This window comes from Coregonus lavaretus (assembly GCF_964263955.1).
Source record: "Coregonus lavaretus genome assembly, chromosome: 20".
In the NCBI taxonomy this organism is placed as follows: Eukaryota; Metazoa; Chordata; class Actinopteri; order Salmoniformes; family Salmonidae; genus Coregonus; species Coregonus lavaretus.
Genome location: NC_140007.1, coordinates 31,141,888 through 31,163,527, shown reverse-complemented (window position 1 = coordinate 31,163,527; position 21,640 = coordinate 31,141,888). Strand labels below are relative to the sequence as shown.

Genomic DNA, 21,640 nt, shown 5'->3' with positions numbered 1-21,640 from the left:
CTCCAAGAATAACTTCCTCAGGGAGATGAATACATTGAGGTCTTTGTCAGGTCGGACTGGTATGAAATTACCTCAGAAAGACAGGAAGGCAAAGCAGAGAGCCTAAACAGATCACTGGAAGGAGGAAGCCTGTGAAATAGGATATGTATTGGTCAGCTCTTCCCCATGCTAAAGGTCAGAATGTTCAATACTGGGTGCTTATTATAGGGCTAGATATCCTTGAATCTGTATATTGTGTTCTCCTCTGTCAAGCCGTTCAATTGCAATCCAAAATATTGCTGTTTTTATTTGTAATAAGAGCCTTCCCAGTGGGCTCAATGTCTAGTTTTGATTTGGTTAAATTGTCAACTAAGGGAAAGGGGGATACCTAGTCAGTTGTACAAATGAATGCATTCAACTGAAATGTGTCTTCCGCATTTAACCCAACCCCTCTAAGGGCTGCCTTAATCGATATCCACGTCATTGGTGCCCGGGGAGAAGTTATTGTTGGGGGTTAAGTGCTTTGCTCAGGGGCAGAACGACAGATTTGTACCTTTTCTGCTACTGGCCCAATACTCTTACCCGCCAGGCTACCTGCCGCCCCAACTAATGTGAATTCAACATGAAATCAACAAAAAAAGTGAGGGAAAAAAGTATTTGATCCCCTGCTGATTTTGTACGTTTGCCCACTGACAAAGAAATGATCCGTTTATTTGAACAGTGAGAGACAGAATAACAACAAAAAAAAATTATAAATTGATTTGCATTTTAATGAGGGAAATAAGTATTTGACCCCCTCTCAATCAGAAAGATTTCTTGCTCCCAGGTGTCTTTTTATACAGGTAACGAGCTGAGATTAGGAGCACACTCTTAAAGGGAGTGCTCCTAATCTCAGTTTGTTACCTGTATATAAGACACCTGTCCACATAAGCAATCAATCAATCAGATTCCAAACTCTCCACCATGGCCAAGACCAAAGAGCTCTCCAAGGATGTCAGGGACAAGATTGTAGACCTACACAAGGCTGGAATGGGCTACAAGACCATCGCCAAGCAGCTTGGTGAGAAGGTGACAACAGTTGGTGCGATTATTCGCAAATGGAAGAAACACAAAAGAACTGTCAATCTCCCTCGGCCTGGGGCTCGATGCAAGATCTCACCTCGTGGAGTTGCAATGATCATGAGAACGGTGAGGAATCAGCCCAGAACTACACGGGAGGATCTTGTCATTGATCTCAAGGCAGCTGGTACCATAGTCACCAAGAAAACAATTGGTAACACACTACGCCGTGAAGGACTGAAATCCTGCAGTGCCCGCAAGGTCCCCCTGCTCAAGAAAGCACATATACAGGGCCGTCTGAAGTTTGCCAATGAACATCTGAATGATTCAGAGGAGAACTGGGTGAAAGTGTTGTGGTCAAATGAGACCAAATTGGAGCTCTTTGGCATCAACTCAACTCGCCGTGTTTGGAGTAGGAGGAATGCTGCCTATGACCCCAAGAACACCATCCCCACCGTCAAACATGGAGGTGGAAACATTATGCTTTGGGGGTGTTTTTCTGCTAATGGGACAGGACAACTTCACCGCATCAAAGGGATGATGGACGGGGCCATGTACCATCAAATCTTGGGTGAGAACCTCCTTCCCTCAGTCAGGGCATTGAAAATGGGTTGTGGATGGGTATTCCAGCATGACAATGACCCAAAACACACGGCCAAGGCAACAAAGGAGTGGCTCAAGAAGAAGCACATTAAGGTCCTGGAGTGGCCTAGCCAGTCTCCAGAACTTAATCCCATAGAAAATCTGTGGGGTAAGCTGAAGGTTCGAGTTGCCAAACGTCAGCCTCGAAACCTTAATGACTTGGAGAAGATCTGCAAAGAGGAGTGGGACAAAATCCCTCCTGAGATGTGTGCAAACCTGGTGGCCAACTACAAGAAACATCTGACCTCTGTGATTGCCAACTAGGGTTTTGCCACCAAGTACTAAGTCATGTTTTGCAGAGGGGTCAAATACTTTTTTCCCTCACTGTAGGTTAAAAGTTGGGTAAAAAAAATAGGAAATTCCCTTAAGTTGATGACTTTTTGCAAATCCAATCAGTTTTCCACGTTGATTCAACTTCATCACATTGAATTTGTTGTTGTTGAAATGACGTGGAAACAACGTTGATTCAACCAGTTTTTGCCCAGTTTATTTGTATTTATTAAGGATCCCCATTAGCTGCTGTCAATGTGTTGTTAATAATCATTTAACCATAAAAGCGCCAAAACGGGTCAATTTTGACCCCAAAGGGTAAAAATGTCATAAATTCAAAACATTTTTGCAACTAGTAACCGACAAAATAAACACAATTTAACATGATTTCTGTGTTTATATGGAGGAATGAAAAATAATCTCTCTTTTGAATGCTAAGCTGAAAATGTGAACTCAATGGTAAACTGTGAAAATTTGGCACCGAGGTAGTATACAGTGCATTCGGAAAGTATTCAGACCCCTTGACTTTTTCCACATTTTGTTACGTTACAGCCTTATTCTAAAATGGATTAAATAGTTTTTTCCCCTCATCAATATACACGCAATACCCCATAATGACAAAGCAAAAACAGTTTTTAGAAAATATGTACAAAAATAAATACATTGGAATATCACATTTACATAAGTATTCAGACCCTTTATTCAGTACTTTGTTGAAGGACCTTTGGAAGTGATTACAGCCTTGAGTCTTCTTGGGTATGATGCTACAAGCTTGGCACACCTGTATTTGGGGAGTTTCTCCCATTTTTCTCTGCAGATCCTCTCAAGGTTGGATGGGGAGCATCGCTGCACAGCTATTTTCAGGTTTCTCCAGAGATGTTCGATCGGGTTCAAGTCCGGGCTCTGGCTGGGTCACTCAAGGACGTTCAGAGACTTGTCCCGAACCCACTCCTGCGTTGTCTTGGCTGTGTGCTTAGGGTCGTTGTCCTGTTGGAAGGTGAACCTTCGCCCCAGTCTGAGGTCCTAAGCGCTCTGGTGCAGGTTTTCATCAGGACAAGTCTCCCAGTCCCTGCCGCTGAAAGACATCCCCACAGCATGATGCTGCCACCACCATGCTTCACCGTAGGGATGGTGCCAGGTTTCCTCCAGACGTGACACTTGGCATTCTGGCCAAAGAGTTCAATCTTGGTTTCATCAGACCAGAAAATCTTGTTTCTCATGATCTGAGAGTCCTTTAGGTGCCTTTTGGCAAGCTCCAAGTGGGCTGTCATGTGCCTTTTACTGAGGAGTGGCTTCCGTCTGGCCACTCTACCATAAAGGCCTTATTGGTGGAGTGCTGCAGAGATTGTTGTCCTTCTGGAAGGTTCTCCCTTCTCCATAGAGGAACTCTGGAGCTCTGTCAGAGTGACCATTGGGTTCTTGGTCACCTCCCTGACCAAGGCCCTTCTCCCCCGATTGCTCAGTTTGGCCGGGCGGCCAGCTCTAGGAAGAGTCTTGTTGGTTCCAAACAGCTTCCATTTAAGAATGATGGAGGCTACTGTGTTCTTGGGGACCTTCAATGCTGCAGAAATGTTTTGGTACCCTTCCCCAGATCTGTGCCTCGACACAATCCTGTCTCGGAGCTCTACAGACAATTCCTTCTACCTCATGGCTTGGTTTTTGCTCTGACACGCACTGTCAACTGTGGGACCTTATATAGACAGGTGTGTGCCTTTCCAAATCATGTACAATCAATTGAGTTTACCACAGGTGGACTCCAATCAAGTTGTAGAAACATCTCAAGGATGATCAATGGAAACAGGATGCACCTGAGCTCAATTTCGAGTCTCATAGCAAAGGGTCTGAATACTTATGTAAATAAGGTATTTCTGGTTTTTTATTTTTAATAAATGTGCAAACATTTCCAAAAACCTGTTTTCGCTTTGTCATTACGGGGTATTGTGTGTAGATTGAGGACATTTTTATATTTAATCAATTTTAGAATACGGCTGTAATGTAACAAAATGTGGGAAAAGGGAAGCACTGTATACCCTGAAAAGATATAGATATGGAGCCACCCCAGATTTGGCCTGTGGGGGGCGTGGCAGCCACTATAGTAAAAAAAATTACTTAAATATTTAAATACATATTTAGTTTACAGTCAATGTATCTATACTAACTTGAGAATATCATCTTTCAGATGAAATTGGAACTGAGTTGGTAGCCCATAGCGTTCCAAAGTTCGAGCTAAAAGTCTGATTGCACCTCCACCTATATCACCCTTATTGGTACCGGTATGTCAGATTGGCTCAATTACCAATTTCTCAGCCTCTGAGTATCACAGAAACACAACACTTTGAATGAATAACAGACAAATGTTCATAACACGTGGCTATGGATGAAATTGATCAATATATCTGTTCAAAACATTTTAGGGTTAAGGTCAGGTTTTCTTTACTGTTTGTTATATTGAATACAGGACAGGACAGGGACAAGCAAACATTTGTCTGTACCCAGTCAGAGGTATCGCGTGTTCATAGAAAACAACCTTCTCTTGTTTCTTAGGGCAAATTTGTTATGAATAACCAGTTGAAAGAAGAAGGACATTTCAGTACAAACACACATCACTAGAAACAGTCTAGGGAACTAAGCTGTGTTGACTGGCACAGTAAGACTCAGAGCCTCACCAGAGCTGACACTGTTGCCCCTGAAGGTAAAATACCAAGACAGCGGCCATGAACACCACACCAAAGCGGGCATCCCTGGTAAATCTAGACTACAGCCAGAGGCAGAGCCATGCAAAACACAAACATGATAGGATAGGATAATAAATCTGGAAATAGTTGGTATTTTTAGCATGAGCATGTATAGCTCAGAAGATGAACATCTTTAGATAAAGCACTTGGGATCTCAAAGCTTATTGAACTTGTATTAAAACACAATGGAGTCAGGGTAATGCTCTTAGCAAGATGTAAAGTTCACATATGTCGATGTTAATACAATTTGTTGTGTACGTTATTATTTTCATTCGGTATTTGATGGCCTGACTGCCTCTTTTTGTGTTCATTCTGTATTTGGTGCATGTGTTTTATTGGTTGTGTTACTCTGTCTTTGTGTGTACTCTGTGTGTGGGTGGAAGGATGGATGGTTGGGAGATAGAATTTCAGCTGCAGAAGGTCTCTCAGCATGTCAGAAAGAGAGAGAGAGTGAGGGCACAGAGAGGACAATTAGGGATAAATGAAGAAATAATCATAATTTCTAAAAACAAATCCAGAAACAGCACCTACTCATGACAATTAAATTCACAGACTCACTTGGCTCTGGACCAACAGAAGCATAGAGATGATTTGAATAAAATGGATGTTATTTTCCCCCATGGAGCAGGCCAGACTGTAACCAAGCTCTGGCTCCTGTCGCCCTGCAAGGTCAAACCAGCGACTTCATTGCCAACCCCAGGCTGTGTAGTGCCTCTCTCTCTCTCTCTCTCTCTCGCTCTCTCCCCATTCTCTTTTTATTCCCTCTCCCCCTCTCCCTCCCTCTCTCTCCCCACAACCCCTCTCGCTCTATCTCCAGCTCTCCCTCCCCTCTCTCTCCCCCTCCCCCTTAAACATTACATGGTGGATCTGTGGAGTTTTCCTTCCTATATTCCTATTATTCCTGCCTTTCATTATATGTCAGTCTCTCAGTGTCGTGTATCTCATTTAGAATCCATCTTTATGTTTGACTGTCTCACAAAGTCTCTCATCCATGCACCCACCCCACCCGTCCCTGTGTTTTGTTTAGTGCGACCCTCACTCTGTCTCTAAGATCAGTTTGTGTCCTGTGTAACCGTGTGACAGAGCTGCTCCAGTCCTGTCAGACCAAGGCACTCTCTCTGTCACGGTGTAGGAGCACCTGCCCTCTCTCTGAGCCGCCCACCTGTCACTTCACTGGCTCTCAACAAAGACCTTTAAAAGTCAACTGTTGGAAGAGGCATCACACTCAACTTACAATTTTGTTATTTTGGAATTCTAGACAGTGGTGAATCATGTCATTTACATAGCCTACAGTACAACATGTCCTATGAACAGCAATGTTTTGACTGCAGTGCATACTCATTTCCATAGGTTACGATATGTGACTCTAAAGCAGACGTTACCTCAGCAGGAGGTTCAGTGAACATGGAATAGTCTTCATTATTCATGTCTGACAAGATGATTTATAAATTTAGATGCCTATCATTTTAAGTGCAATTTGTAGTGGGTATGAAGGAGGCACAATCACGATGATGCCTCACTGGAATCATTAAAATAACAACACTTTACTGTCAATTTATATGAAATAGTGTATTTTGTATCAAATTACCCCTATCAATAATGAGTATTAATTTACAGTACCTTATCTGGTCTTACTGACACCAGACTAGATATTTCCATCAGACTGCCATGCTGGGAATATAACTACAGGTATGTTGCGTGTGTTTATGTTAATGCTATATACAATATGTCAGTGAGGTATAGCAGCGTCAGTATTGACCTGTTCATCTGAGTGTGACAGTTTGTTTACTGTATTTTGGTTCAACCCACTGTCAAACACCACATACACAGTATTTGTATAACACACAAACACAGTTTCCATGTCAGTCTGCTTCACATGCAGGTCCTCTGTTCTAAAGGAGGGAATAGTTTAACTTTACTGCAATTATTTTCTATCAGATGCATGCTATGTTCTTTACATTTTCTCCACAGTACCTTGGGAAACTTCTGTGTTAAAAACTATTTCAGGGCAATTAAATCCTTAGCCTAAAGACATGAAATCACACCTTAACATGATTGTGTGAGTGTCACTGTCTTCTCTCTCTCTCTCTCGCTCTCTCTCTCTCTCTCTCTCTCTCTCTCTCTCTCTCTCTCTCTCTCTCTCTTTCTCATTCTCTTTCTCTATCCCCTCTCTCTCTTCCTGCCTAACTCCCCCTCCACCCCCTCTCTCCCCCTCTCCCCTCATCAGCTCGTTTGCCATGTCTAAGGCAGCCGTGAGGAAGCTGCACTGGCGCTCCAAGGTCCAGGATACCTTCATCCCCATGGTTGGTTCCTCTGGGGATCTGGGCGTGGCAGTGGGCGGTGGAGCTGACTATGGAGAGTTCCCATTCGTCACAGCAGCCCCTGGGGGTGGGCTCACAGTGGGCGACATAATCCTAGAGATTGGGGGAACGCCTGTGTTAGGGATGACACTAGGAGATGTCCGGGGGGTCCTCAACTCCTGCCCCCATCCCATTCGCATCAAGACCGTCTCACCAGGTGCTGTATGGCTCAGTGTGGTAACTTACTCCTTGGTCTGGGGACACATTGTGAATGCTGCTGCTTCTTTTGTCAATCTCTTAAACCGATTTAACTAAATTGAGTTATAGACTTTGTCTGAGAGGGAATTGGTTTTTCGTGCCTGTTGCATATTCAAACATGTTACACAGTAAATGCATAACAGCGTTGTCAACCCCAACTCCTCCTTCACATGATAACACTATGGGATTGGTCACACTGCCTCCCTCAGGCAGCTCATAGAATAACACTCTATCCAAGTGGTTGTCCAAACATTGCTGAATAATCACTGTTACTGAAAAAACTAACTTGACACACTTTTAACATTCTGGTGTTGAAGTTCCTTTCAATTTGCATGGAGATCCCAAAACATTGGGTCTTTGGTGTAGGAGCCTGGGAGGGAAGTGTAACAATTCCCGATGACACATGATAGAGTGTCCAGAGAAGGCTGTGTGGATGTGACCCTGGAGGGGCCTTGGTATTTATAGGGGTGGGGGGGTGTCTTTGTTAGGTCTGAACAGAGCAATATGTCACTGCTATGTCACCTGACCGAGGCTCCTCATCGCCTTGCTGGGGTAGATTGACGTCTGAATCGCCAGCAGGACTGTAAATGGAGCCCTCTGCCGCTGGTATATCCATTATCATTCTGTGAGCCAGGCGGCCAGGCAAACCTCTCTCCCTGGGTATTCTGGCTGCATGTACTGTGGACAGAGATGGATGGGTTGAGCTGTTCTGTGCTGCTGTACTACATGTACTGTAGGCCTACTCTTCCTCCCCCTTCCCCTCCCCCTCCTCCTCTCCCTCCTCCCACTCCTCCTCTCACTCCTCCCCCTTCCCCTCCCCCTCCTCCTCCCACTCCTCCCCCTTCCCCTCCCCTCCTCCTCTCCCTCCTCCCACTCCTCCCCATCCCCTCCCACTATTCCTCCTCCTCTGTGTACTCCTCCACCTTCTCCTCCTACACAATTCAGGCCGTCAGGGACACTATTGTGTTGTCAGGCTTTATACCGCTAATGATATGATGTGAGAGTAAATAAGTGTGGCAAATGATCCCTCCATTATATCTGCCTGAAACAAGAGGATTAAAGGGCTTGTACCAACACTGTTCATGTTTTTGACAGACAGACACTATCATTACTGTTTATGACAACCTTGAGAGCTGAAGTACAGTGTAGGGAAACACTTTGCTTAATTGATATGTGGCATGTTGTGTTGTGGAGAAGCATTGGTCATGGATGTGCATCATTCTGTTGTTTCTGTGAAAACAACATGGCTCTTTGAAAGCAAGCACTCTAGTTCATTTTACTTACAGTATATGCCACATCATTAGTCTGATGTAGTTTTTATATTCATAATAAATCACAATGCTGGACAGCTGTTACACAATGCCAACAAAAGCCTCTCATTATTACTCCCAGAAAGCTGCACGTCATACTGACCATATGTGGCGGGTCATGCGTGTGTGTAGGAGACTGCCTGTGCTAATAAAGTTTTATTACGTTTCAATAGCAGCACAGCAGATTAAATCTGCACTCATATCTGGGCCAGACTAGAGTACAGGACACTGTACCAAAGACGGGGTGGGGAGCTGCAGCAGCAGGAGCAGGGTAGTCGTCCGTCAGTGTGACAAGCAGGAAGACGTACTCAGGTCATCCATAACACCAACTGACCTGTCATCAGAGGCCATAAAGCACTTCAGATTAAATTAATAGATCAGAGAGGGGAATAAGTGCCTGAACCACACTGTTGTGTTTCATAGCACTGCCTATGTTATTACTTTATGCATGAGAGGCTGGGAAATGCCATATTATGCACTCTGGATGGCTGATAAAGTGTTTAGAAGGAGATGTACACTCTTAGAAAAAAGGGTTCCAAAAGGGTTCTTCGGCTGTCCCCATCAAATAACCCTTTTTGGTTCCACATAGAAACCTGTTTGGGTTCCATGTAGAACCCTCTGTGGAAAGGGTCCTACATGATAGGTTCCCTTTAGGTTCTAGAACCATTTTAGGTTCTAGATAGCTCCTTTTTTTTTTCTAAGAGTGTATAGTGTATTAGTTATGGGTAGGAATGATATAGGGGTAAATCAAACCTACTGTAGCGATAGTCTCATTTTTATCTGGGAATGTCACTCTCCTTTTGACGGGGTATACAAATATTTAGACAATTCATCAGTTTTTGACTGTTGAGCTGATATTGCAATTTCTTTCTGTCTGTCTTCGTCTCCCCCCCCCCCCTTTATTTTCTCTCTCTCCTCTCTCTCCCTCTCAGGCTCCGTATTGTGTAAGGAGCTCAGGTTGTATCTGAGTAAGTGTTTTACTCCAGGATCCATGGACAGCCAGCTTCAGCAGGTCATCCGGGAGAACCTCTACCTCCGAGCCGTGCCATGTAAGTCCCATGTAGCTATGCCCTCTCCCTCTAGCTGTGCCCCGTTACGGTCCCCTGTTGCTGTAACCTGTAAATCCCCTTTAAGTCCCTTGCAGCTATGCCTTCTAAATAGTTGTAAGTCCCCTAGCTGTGCCCCTGTATCTGTACCCTGTAAGTCCCCTTTTAGCTGTAACATGTAAGTCCATTATAGGTTTCCATTTAAAAATGGAAATAGGAATTCGTATCAGGATGCACATTACATATGCTGGACATCACGTCTCAACATTTAAACACGTCAACAAGTTCCTTATCTAACACATTAATTTAGATTCAGCAAAAACCTACATGGCTTTCACCACGAGAACAGTTTTAATTGGTGTGCAATCACAATCAGAGCCCAGGGAAGCTGTTTTTGCCACATCTGTGTGACAATGTATGCAAATAGGAGATGTGTTGTGTAGATTTCAAAATTTCACCCTGGCTTCATCAGCCAAACATTACAAGTTTAGGTGATAAAAACATTTCCATGGCAACTGTCTGTATTGTTACACTGTTAGCTTTATCCGGAGTGGCAGTTTCTCCCCTTCGCTTAGAATACTCTCTGGCCTGTATTGGTGGTCTTCATTTTATGCTATTTCACAGAGATGCATGTCTGGTCTCTCCTTGTTTGGTAACATATTCCCTTTTCTCTTTATTTCGGATGTGTAATCTATTTTTACCCTTAAAGTTATCTAAAACATTTGACAAAGTCTCTTGGGTATATAGTATAGAGCATCTGTTGCTGTCTTAATAATCCTTTCTCTAAGGGCCAGAATGATGTTACAGTGAGAGTGGACTGGAAAGGACTATGGTGTGGATTTCTGTGAAGTGACTGGTGTAATATCTGTCTGATAGGTTTGGCTTGTGTCATGTTGTCTCTCTTACACAGTCCTTAGTCTGCCTGGCGGGCTGGGCACAGACCACCCTGGCCAGCCCAGCAGCGATGGGGAGTTTGCCGCAAATCTCTCGTTTAGCCAGGAAGTAGGTCATGTGGAACAGTCTGCCAGACCAGTCAGCCCTTCGACTACGTGTCTCTCTGATTCGTTGAAAGTGCAAGGCGCAGGTGACAACTCCCAAGAATACGTAAGAAAACAACAAGACATTCTGTGTCTTTGAGCTTTGAACACCGTCACATAAAACAGGCACACAGGCACACATATTCTCCAAACCATTTTACATAACAATTCCATTTATCCAGTTTGTAATTAGCTAGATGAGGGTGGAGGATGATGGATCAGTTTGATCTTAGTCTGTAAATGTTTTGCATCTGTACTATAAATATACTCAGCATTTATGGTGGTAGAGCCGGGTGGAGATAGACTTGTGACACAACTTCCTGCCTGGCTCTGTAAATTGGAGTAACATTGAGGCAGCAAGCTCAGCCCGTGGTTGTGTAATCCTCTGATCTGCAGGAGATGAATGACACAGTAATAAGATGCTTCTGCTGCTCTCCCTCCTAACACAGACAAACACTGTAACAACTTTTAAACCCATCCAAGTTTGCTCACTTGCAAAAACACAAGTAAGCAAGTCAACTCAAATGACACTCTGTTATTGGACCTTATACTTATTGTTTGTTTTGTTTTTCATGGTGGAAGAAGACATAGTGCATGTGGCTAAAACTTCAGCCTATGGAGTAGAGCGCAACAGTGGCTCAGTGTCACCCCCTTCAGGAGCTATGTTCCTCCTAACATTCCATTATTTATACAAACCTAAAACTATTTAGTTAAATGAAGCTAATTACCAACTGTAGATCACAGACTGGAGTGAATGGTGTGTAAACGTAGTCAGCTCTGAAAGCCTCTTATCTACTCCATTAGGCCTGGTTTACTGTCTCATATCAAAATGTTTTTAAGATGAGGTGGCAAATCTTGGCTAAACTGACAGTTAGCTACAACAGTGGGCTTATAGGGTGAAGTCGCATTATATTATATTCAAATTTGATGTCTTGCCTTTTCAAATAAGTGGCTCATGTTTGTAATATTTTTTTTAAGATATGCTAAATAAATGTGTTAATTTCTATTTGAACAGTGAAGTGAGTGTGTGGATATCATCAGTGTATTGAATTTGTATTCTGTTCATAGGGGACCTGAAAAATAATTGATGTGCATTTTGCTTTGAAAGTATCTCAATCCCCTCACCATTTAAAACATACTGTGTCCTCTACTCTGCATTCTGTTGCCACTGGCAAGGAAAATGTTTACATAGTGACTCTCATAAGAGCATGACATGAAAAATTTAAATGCTAAACAGAATTAAGTAAATGCAGGTCATTTATCAATAATTTAGCGGCAGAATTAAATTAAAAGCAGGCATGCGGTCGTGCCGGGGGGAGGGTGGGCAGTAGACAGCTGGCTACCTAATGTCTCTATGGGTTGTTATGACACCGACACAACATTATCATGATTCATTTGGGAACTAGATGCTGTATGATGCACTCTTCTAGGAACTGTTTGTATTATGCCTTTGTCCTCCAACCCCCCACCCCTAGTGGCATCATCAGTGCATTGGTATATGGTATCTGCCCTTGACCTTACATAGGATGATTCAAAGTCAGGGAAGACCTCCATGAATTCTAAATGACTCAGAGATTGAAAAAAAGCCATTGTACCGGATTATTTACGTTATTTTCCATTTAGTTACGTTGGCCAGTGATGGCGAGTTCTGGTGTTGATAAGAAGCTGTTTAATTACCCCTCTACTCAAATCACTCCTCCTATCTCTCTCCCTCTCTCTGCCTGTCTCCCTGGTCCAGTGGGATCAGTGGGGGGCCTGAGGGGAGACGCATGGAGAAATATGTCAATAATCCCAGCTATCTCCTGCTGACATGTCCTATATATCTCAGAGGAGGGCATGGGTAATGAGTCCCAGCCCCATCCTTCACACACACACACACACACACACACACACACACACACACACACACACACACACACACACACACACACACACTTTTGCTATCAGATTTGCTATCTGAATTTTTCATTAGAGACAGAGCCTCATCTTCTGTTGCTGATTGGGACGTATTTAACAGGCTCTCAGGGTATAAAGAGGATAGGTGTGTGTGTGTGTCTGTCTGTCTGTGTGTGCTCTCTCCTGTGTGTCATTGTAGTGTGGAGTGCTGTGCCCTCCCTGATGGTGAGACAGCAGTGCATTAATCATATGTTTTATGGAGTAACTGGGTTTGTCCTCCTACTGGCCCCACTCTGCCATGATATGTGTGTTCCTCCAGAAGGACAAGGAAAAGGACAAGGATTTGACCTTCGCTTGCTGTTTGGACAGTAGCGATGTGTGGGTAATATCACTGGGGATGCCAAGCCAGGAAAAAAAGCCATATTACAACCTATGTGTTGTGATAATTGCATTGTTTGTTCTATAACCTGTTCGTTCATATTCCTTGCCTCCGTGATATATAGCCCTAAGGCTGAGACAATAAGAAGACACTGTGGTAGAATAAATTCAACCACACCTTTATTTCATCACAAAACCGGAGAGCAACATCTGTCCACAAAGCATAATGCATGTAACATACAGTTACATGACCTACGGCATGGTCAATCAAGTGAATGTTTCCGACATTTTCAGACTATTAAACAACATTCATTAAGAACCACAGAGAGTTACTGCGAGTTTCAAAGAAAACCGTAGCTGCCTCCACTATTCCAGCACCATTTCAACTTCAACATTTCAACATCATCAAATCACCTATGCTTAGTCGAATACAGTGACAATTAAAAGATACCAAAAACAATTTAGTCCAATCAACGTAAGCTAACTATGATCTGGCTCTCCGTGGTAGACTACTGATTTCTGAGTGTGTGTGTGTGCGTGCAAGTAGAAAAAACATGTTGACTCACCCTACTTGTAGAGAAACGCCAATGCCATCCTCTTCTCGTTCATGTCGCCGAAACGGTCTATGACTCTGTCATACAGTAGGCTACATACTTTTAGTTTTTGTTGTCCTGACTAAAATGCTTGCTCGCTAGCCTAACTTTGTTTCATGGGCAACGATGAGCCTGCTAGTTAACATTAGCTTACTACCTTTTTTTTTTTTTTTGTCATTTTAGCAGACGCTCTTATCCAGAGCGACTTACAGTTAGTGAATACATATATATATATATTTTTTTTTAATATATATATTTTTATATAAATACTGGCCCCCCGTGGGAATCGAACCCACAACCCTGGCGTTGCAAACGCCATGCTCTATCAACTGAGCTACACCCCTGCCGGCCATTCCCTCCCCTACCCTGGACGACGCTGGGCCAATTGTGCGCCGCCCATGAGTCTCCCGGTCGCGGCCGGCTGCGACAGAGCCTGGATTCGAACCAGGATCTCTAGTGGCACAGTTAACACTGCGATGCAGTGCCTTAGACCACTGCGCTACATCTACCTACATACTGAACTTCCATCCTCTCAGGCCAGGGGCACAAAGTATGAATTTATGGTTGGATCAGAATCACTGTTATAATCATTGGCCAGGACAGAGAATTAAGTAAAACCACAAGTCCAAATCCCTATCTCCGTCCATGGCTAATTTAGGAAAGGGCCAATTTTTGCTAGCTAGCTAGCCACCGGAGGACAATAACAGAATGAGATGCAACAATATTTTTTTTCTGTCAATTACGTTTGGCTTTTGTTGTGATGTGATTGGTGTGAAGCCAAATCCAAACTAGCTTCCCTTGACACGTTATTTTGGAGCTCCAGGACCATTCACAGTTGAGCTCACTCAGTTTAGCTCAATGCTGATTGGTATTCTCTTCAACTGTTTACCATTTATGTTAGCGATATCTTGATCACTGACGGTGGCAGGCTAATTTAGCCTCCACATTTCCACCCTGTTAGGTTCCACCCTGTTAGGCATATGCACCTAACATGGTGGAACATGCACCTAATAGGGTGAACATTTTGTCAGAAAATAAATTACTTGTGGCAATATTTATTACCATTTACATAATACATTTATATTTTACGTATCCCGAGTGGCGCAGTGGTCTAAGGCTCTGCATCGCAGTGCTAGCTGTGTCACTAGAGATCCTGGTTCGTAGCCGGCCGCGACCGGGAGACCCAAGGGGCGGCGCACAATTGGCCCAGCGTCGTCCAGGGTAGGGGAGGGAATGGCCGGCAGGGATGTAGCTCAGTTGATAGAGCATGGCATTTGCAACGCCAGGGTTGTGGGTTCGATTCCAGTATAAAAATTTTAAAAATGTATGCACTCACTAACTGTAAGTCGCTCTGGATAAGAGCGTCTGCTAAATGACTAAAATGTAAAATGTTATTATTTTATACTTTTTTTATCAAGGGAGGCCAAATGCTCGCATAGCATTGCATTCAATGCTATGGGCGGCAACAATGTCATACTCTTTTTGACCAGACAGCATCAGATAGATGGGCTACACATACAGAGACAGAGGGATGTTGTTTCGTTCGCTCGGATGCTTTCTCCGGTTGTCACGATCGTCAGGGAGAGACCAATGCGCAGCGTTGAAGGTGAACATATTTATATTTATTTAATGATCACACGATCAAAACAACAAACGAAAACGTGACGTCTACGGTTTAAACACAAACCAACACGAACAAGAAACCACAAACACAAAGTGAAAGACAGACAGTTAAATATGGCTCCCAATCAGAGACAACCAGCTGACACTCGTTGCCTCTGATTGGGAGTCACTCAGGCCAACATAGAAATACAAACATAGAATACACATCCTGGCTCAACATAATAGTGTCCCCAGAGCCAGGGCGTGACAGTACCCCCCCCTAAAGGCGCGGACTCCGACCGCGGCAACTAAATACCACAGGGGAGGGACCGGGTGGGCACTCCGCCTTGGCGGCGGATCCGGCTCCGGGCCTGATCCCCACTCCCTCTCCAACCCCCCAAAGTACCCCTGGTCCGGTCTGGCCCCGCTGGCCGGAGCTGGACTGCACACTGATGGAGCGGATTGCTCTAGCTCCGGCGTAACGCATCTGACCGGTACCGGACCAGGCACCAGTGGAACAGGCACGGGCCGTGCTGGACCGACGACGCACACCACTGGCTTGGTGTGGGGAACAGGCACGGGCCGTGCTGGACTGACGACGCACACCACTGGCTTGGTGTGGGGAACAGGCACGGGCCGTGCTGGACTGACGACGCACACCACTGGCTTGGTGTGGGGAGCAGGAGCGGGCCGGACAGGGCTGACGAAACGCACCACAGACTTGGTGCGGGGAGCAGGAATGGGCCGGACTGGGCTGGCGACGCGCACCACAGACTTGGTGCGGAGAGCAGGAACGGGCCGGACAGGGGTGACGAAACGCACCACAGACTTGGTGCGGGGAGCAGGAATGGGCCGGACTGGGCTGGCGACGCGCACCACAGACTTGGTGCGGAGAGCAGGAACGGGCCGGACAGGGCTGACGAAACGCACCACAGACTTGGTGCGGGGAGCAGGAATGGGCCGAGCCGGGCTGACAAAACGCACCACAGACTTGGTGCGGGGAGCAGGAATGGGCCAAGCCGGGCTGACGAAGCGCACCACTGACTTGGAGCGGGGAGCAGGAATGGGCCGAGCCGGGCTGACGAGACGCATCACAGACTTGGTGCGGGGAGCAGGAATGGGCCGGACTGGGCTGGCGACGCGCACCACAGACTTGGTGCGGAGAGGAACGGGCCGGACAGGGCTGACGAAACGCACCACAGACTTGGTGCGGGGAGCAGGAACAGACCGGACCGTACTGGGGACACACACCACTGGCCCTACACCGGGATCTGGAACGGGCCGGACCGGACTGGTAACACACCCCAGTACCTCTCGCCGTGCCTCTCCACCTTCCATCCCCTCTTCGACCAGTGGCCCCCGTAACCTGGCGGCCTCCTCTGCCAACCCGCTGGACCGCTCTATCGCGGCCTCCTGCTGCCCCGACGTCGTGAGCCCCCCCCTAAAAAATTTCTGGGGTTCTCTCCTCCCCGTGGGCCAGGCCTCTATCGTTCTCGCCCAACTCTCGCTCCTCTGTCTCCAACTCCAGCCATTCTGCTCTTCATTAGGCTTGACCCAGTCGAAACTCTTCCTCCACTGTTCCCAAGTCCATCCACTCTGCTCTTTACAAGGCTGGACCCAGTCGAGGTTGCCACGGAGATCTGCAAGCGATTCCCCAGGCAATGGCTCCTGGACACGCTGCTTGGTCCAGTTTTGGTGGTTTCTTCTGTCACGATAGTCAGGGAGAGACCAATGCGCAGCGTTGAAGGTGAACATATTTATATTTATTTAATGATCACACGATCAAAACAACAAACGAAAACGTGACGTCTACGGTTTGAACACAAACCAACACGAACAAGAAACCACAAACACAAAGTGAAAGACAGACAGTTAAATATGGCTCCCAATCAGAGACAACCAGCTGACACTCGTTGCCTCTGATTGGGAGTCACTCAGGCCAACATAGAAATACAAACATAGAATACACATCCTGGCTCAACATAATAGTGTCCCCAGAGCCAGGGCGTGACACCGGTGAGATACATTCAGCCTCTTGCGAATTGAAGGAAAATTATAAAACACATAGAGATGAAAGATAAATTGTTAAATTAATTATTAATTATAATTATATATTTTCTTTTAAATGTATTGGTCAATCTTTTGGGGAAGCCTGGCTTCCCTTGGCATCCATGAATACACGCCGCTGTGTTTGGAAAGGAATCATTTCAGACTCAGGCCTGTTTAGAAAGGTTTACAAGCAAATTGCACTCATGCTGACAAGTAACATGTAACTCAAAAATAAGCGTTGATTTAATAATGAACCTACCTCCCTTTCATCTCTATGAAATAATATGAAATGCTGGAGTCTACATATCCTAGTTGCAAATGCTATATACAGTATCAGTTTCAATACTTTGTTTAATTTCATTAGGAGTATATTAATGTATTAGGTTGTAACAGTGAACTGTGGAGACAGACTGGGGTGTGTAACGCTCTGTTCGTCTGTTGTCTCCTACCCCTCTCCAGGCACGACCAGATTGCCCCGTGATGGGGAGATATCAGGGGTGGACTACAACTTTGTCTCCATAGAAGAATTCTTCTCTCTGGAGGAGTCAGCAGCGCTGCTGGAGAGCGGCAAGTTCAAAGGTGAGCAGCGAAGAGGCCCAGGTTGGTATTCATTCACTCAGTCATCTCTCTCTGGCCCCAACTGCATTGTCATTTCACAGACATTCTTTCATGATCAATGCACTACAGGTTGTATATTGCAGATAGATAATGATGATAGTTTATATACAGTATAGGGGTAGAGTACTAACCCACAAACCAATACACACAGCCTCACTTACCAGGCAGTCTCATGGCTGGTGAATGTCACTCAAATAAATCAAATTAAATGTTATTTGTCACATGCTTCGGATACAACAAGTGTAGACTAACAGTGAAATGCTTACTTACGGGCCCTTCCCAACAATGCAGAGAGAAAAATATAAAAATAATAACACAAGGAATAAATATACAATGAGTAACCATAACTTGGCTTACACGTCCCAGTACCGAGTCGATGTTCAGGGGTACGAGGTAATTGAGGTAGATATGTACATATAGGTAGGGGTAAAGTGACTAGGCAACAGGATAGATGATAAACAGTAGCAGCAGAGTATTTGATGAGTCAAAAGAGTTAGTGCAAAAAGGGTCAATCTACAGTTGAAGTCGAAAGTTTACATACACTTAGGTTGGAGTCATTAAAACTCGTTTTTCAACCACTCCACAAATTTCTTGTTAACAAACTATAGTTTTGGCAAGTCGGTTAGGACATCTACTTTGTGCATGACACAAGTAATTTTTCCAACAATTGTTTACAGACAGATTATTTCACTTATAATTCACTGTATCACAATTCCAGTGGGTCAGAAGTGTACATATACTAAGTTGACTGTGCCTTTAAACAGCTTGGAAAATTCCAGAAAATGATGTCATGGCTTTAGAAGCTTCTGATAGGCTAATTGACATAATTTGAGTCAATTGGAGGTGTACCTGTGGATGTATTTCAAGGCCTACCTTCAAACTCAGTGCCTCTTTGCTTGACATCATGGGAAAATCTAAAGAAATCAGCCAAAAATGTTAGACCTCCACAAGTCTAGTTCATCCTTGGGAGCAATTTCCAAACGCCTGAAGGTACTACGTTCATCTGTACAAACAATAGTACGCGAATATAAACACCATGGGACCACGCGGCCGTCATACCGCTCAGGAAGGAGAGGCGTTCTGTCTCCTAGAGATGAAAAGTGCAAATCAATCCCAGAACAACAGCAAAGGACCTTGTGAAGATGCTGGAGGAAACAGGTACAAAAGTATCTATATCCACAGTAAAACGAGTCCTATATCGACATAACCTGAAAGGCCGCTCAGCAAGGAAGAAGCCACTGCTCCAAAACCGCCATTAAAAAGCCAGACTACGGTTTGCAACTGCACATGGGGACAAAGATCGTACTTTTTGGAGAAATGTCCTCTGGTCTGATGAAACAAAAATAGAACTGTTTGGCCATAATGACCATCGTTATGTTTGGAGGAAAAAGGCGTGGCTTGCAAGCCGAAGAACACCATCCCAGCCGTGAAGCACAGGGATGGCAGCATCATGCTGTGGGGGTGCTTTGCTGCAAGAGGGACTGGTGCACTTCACAAAATAGATGGCATCATGAGGAAGGAAAATTATGTGAATATATTGAAGCAACATCTCAAGACATCAGTCAGGAAGTTAAAGCTTGGTCGCAAATGGGTCTTCCAAATGGTCAAAGACCCCAAGCATACTTCCAAAGTTGTGGCAAAATGGCTTAAGGACAACAAAGTCAAGGTATTGGAGTGGCCATCACAAAGCCCTGACCTCAATCCTATAGAAAATGTGTGGGCAGAACTGAAAAAGCGTGTGCGAGCAAGGAGGCCTACAAACCTGACTCAGTTACACCAGCTCTGTCAGGAGGAATGGGCCAAAATTCACCCAACTTATTGTGGGAAGCTTGTGGAAGGCTACCCGAAACGTTTGACCCAAGTTAAACAATTTAAAGGCAATGCTACCAAATACTAATTGACTGTATGTAAACTTCTGACCCACTGGGAATGTGATTAAATATATAAAAGCTGAAATAAATCATTTTCTCTACTATTATTGACATTTCACATTCTTAAAATAAAGTGGTGATCCTAACTGACCTAAGACAGGGAATGTTTACTAGGATTAAATGTCAGGAATTGTGAAAAACTGAGTTTAAATGTAGTTGGCTAAGGTGTATGTAAACTTCCGACTTCAACTGTAGATAGTCCAGGTAGCTCTTTGGTTAGCAATTTTGCACTCTTATGGCTTGGCAGTTAAAGCTGTTCAGGGTCCTTTTGGTTCCAGATTTGGTGCATCGGGACTGCTTGCCATGCGGTAGCAGAGAGAACAGTCTATGACTTGGGGGCTGGCGTCTTTGACCATTTTTAGGGCCTTCCTCTGACTCCATCTGGTATAGAAGTCCTGGATGGCAGGTAGCTAGGCCCCTGTGATGTACTGGTCCGTACGCACTACCCTCTGTAGTGCCTTGCAGTCGGATGCCAAGCAGTTGCCATACCAAGCGCTGATGCAGCCAATCAAGACGCTCTCAATGCTGCAGCTGTACAACCTTTTGAGGATCTGTGGGCCCATGCCAAATATTTTCAGCCTCCTGAGGGGGAAGAGGCATTGTCATGCCTTCTTCACGACTGTGTTGGTGTGTTTGGACCATGTTAATTCCTTAGTGATGTGGACACCAAGGAACTGGAAGCTCTAGACCCGCTCCACTTCAGCCTTGTCGATGTGGATGGGGGCGTGCTTGGCCCTCCATTACCTATAGTCCACAATCAGCTCCTTTGTTTTGCCCACGTTGAGGGAGAGGTTGTTGTCCTGCCACCACACTGCCAGGTCACTGACCTCCTCTGTATAGGCAGTCTCATCATTGTCGGTGATCAGGCCTACCACTGCCTTGTCGTCAGCAAACTTAATGATGGTGTTGGAGTCGTGAGCGGCCATGCAGTCGTGGGTGAACAGGGAGTACAGGAAGGGAATAAGCACGCATCCCTGAGGGGCCCCCGTGTTGAGGGTCAATGTGGCGGATGTGTTGTTGCTTACCCTCACCACCTGGGGGAAGCCCGTCAGGAAGTCCATGATCCAGTTGCAGAGGGAGGTGGTCAGTCCCAGGGTCCTGAGCTGTTGGGGCGGTTTGCGAATTGGAGTGGGTCCAGGGTGTCTGGGATGATGGTGTTGATGTGAGCCATGACCAGCCTTTCAAAGCATTACATGGCTACCGATGTGAGTGCTGCGGGGCAATAGTTATTTAGACAGGTTACCTTGGTGTTCTTGGGCACAGGGACTATGGTGGTCTACTTGAAACATGTACGTATTACAGACTGGGTCAGGGAGATTTTGAAAATGTCAGTGTAGACACCCGCCAGCTGGTCAGCGCATACTCTTAGTACGCGTCCTGGTAATACATCTGGCCCCGTGGCCTTGTGAATGTTGACATGTTTAAAGGTCTTACTCAGGAGAGCGAGATCACACAGTCGTCCGGAACTGCTGGTGCTCTCATGCATGGTAGATATAAAGATTTTCTCAGAGGAAGCCTTATTATTTCCATGTAGTTAATGACACCAGGTCTTTTACAGGTTTCATTCTCTCCACCCCAGGAGGGTTAGAGTTAGACTGCTCTCTCTGATTAAAAAGGCACCCCCGGATTAGTATATATAATTCATAAGAGTTTAATGGTTGCAATAAATGCCATCTTCACCTTGCCTCGCATGTGACATTGGCGGACGTACGGCTTCTAGAATCAGGCATCGGCAAGGCTGCAGTGGAGTTGTTGTACTTGACGAGTACAACATCAGTCTAATGTTTCTTCTTACCCTGATCTGACTGCACAAGCTGGAGGAATACAGTTAAGTAATTTGATTTGTACTATAGCTGCCACAACAGAAGGATAGAATTGAAGGAGAAAATAGAGTAGACTTTACTGATCCTAAGTGTGGATGGTAATCAATGTGATGT

The 21,640-nt window shown here is 45.1% G+C and overlaps 1 pseudogene across 1 annotated transcript in view; it reads left to right on the top strand.

Annotated features, from left to right (window-relative positions):
* LOC311148114 (membrane-associated guanylate kinase, WW and PDZ domain-containing protein 3-like) overlaps positions 1 to 21,640 on the top strand; it is a 63,694-nt pseudogene that overhangs the window by 5,510 nt on the left and 36,544 nt on the right. Inside the window, exons 2-4 of the transcript in view lie at positions 6,913 to 7,202; positions 9,486 to 9,602; positions 17,614 to 17,733. The product of the transcript in view is annotated as a membrane-associated guanylate kinase, WW and PDZ domain-containing protein 3-like (transcript). The remainder of the gene's footprint in view (positions 1 to 6,912; positions 7,203 to 9,485; positions 9,603 to 17,613; positions 17,734 to 21,640) is intronic.